Source organism: Canis lupus, chromosome X (assembly GCF_011100685.1).
Source record: "Canis lupus familiaris isolate Mischka breed German Shepherd chromosome X, alternate assembly UU_Cfam_GSD_1.0, whole genome shotgun sequence".
NCBI classification, from domain to species: Eukaryota; Metazoa; Chordata; class Mammalia; order Carnivora; family Canidae; genus Canis; species Canis lupus.
Window position 1 is genome coordinate 109062377 of NC_049260.1, and position 1371 is coordinate 109063747.

The 1371-nt window shown below is 38.3% G+C and overlaps 1 pseudogene; it reads right to left on the bottom strand.

Annotated features, from left to right (window-relative positions):
• Positions 1-474: 474 nt before the first annotated feature.
• On the bottom strand, positions 475-1086 carry LOC100688780 (annotated as a pseudogene).
• Positions 1087-1371: the final 285 nt, after the last annotated feature.

A 1371-nucleotide genomic window follows, 5' to 3' on the forward strand; every position in this document is an offset into this window, starting at 1 on the left:
TGTCTGCCTCCTACTTTTGCTCATGGCATTTTCTTGACATGCAGAGTATTATTTCAATATTCTATAGTCAAATCTTTAAGTCTTTATAGTTTTCTCTTTGGTGTTACTCCATGAATGTTTTCTTTTAGTTCTTATGGTTTCACTTTTTACCTTTAACTCCTTCTATCATCTGGAATTCATGTTGGCTCAATTTATCCCCAAATAGCTAATAATCGTCCCAGCATTTTTCTTTTCCCACCAATTTGAAGTTAACATCCTTATCATATACTATATTAGTATGTCCTGTAGGTACTATTTCTGTGCTTTCTTTCCTGACCCATTGATGCCAGTCTACTCCTATGCTGTTGTCATGCTATTTTAATTATTGTTTTTTTACATGCATTTATTTTATTCTATTCACATTGTACAATTGTTATACAACCTACAAAAAGTACAAAAACCTAATCCATTTTCCAATGCCAAGTCAGAGCTAAGTTACAAGGAGAATTTGGGTGTCCCATACAATTCATACTGCCTGTCAGTATGAATGTACAGTATGATGTATTTAAAGCTGTAAGTATTGCCACAGGAGAATCTCTTGTCTTTGCAGCGACCGCACAGATCCTGTCGATGAGGCCTCCTTAGATCAATATGTCTTTTCTTTTGACGGCAGGAACAACAAGACTTTGAACAGGTCTGACATTGGATTGCTTCTACTCGGTAAGGGTTAAAACTCTTTTGGCATTTGCAACCAAATAAACCTTATTCGTTGCAGAAATGCACCACACATAAGCACTCTCCCATCTGGTCTTACAATCTTTACAATGAAAATAGTCATGTTTTGCTTCCAAAAACTGGAAAGTGGATTTCCTGAGCAGCTCTGCTCCACCAACTCCCTGTGCTTGCTTACTCTTCTCTTTCCCAGGACTTGAGGCATCTTCCTCCTCCAACTCATCGTGCTGGTGAGGTTCCTCCTGCTTGTCTTCCTCTGACCTTGGCATTGGTGGTGGCCGCTGCTGCTGCTCACTGGCCTCAGCGGGACGCAAAAGCCTTCCTCTCTTGGTCTTCCCCTTCCCTCTGCAGCTGAATCAGGCTCCTGTGGCCCATGACTGGTGAATGTTAAGAAACACTCAATGTTAAAAAACATTGAAGTATCTGGCAGGGCAAATTCTTCTTCATTACTCACATTTTTTGTTCAAAAATATCCTGATTATTAAATATATCAATAAATATAAAAATTGTGATATGTACATATGTATTCTGAGATTCACAATTCTCTGAAATACTTTTTATCTTCTTTCAAAATATGCAGTTATTTTTACACATCGTGGTCCTAATAGAGGGCTGCTATAGTCAAAGCAGATATGTTTTCCCCCTATGAAAACATTCTCA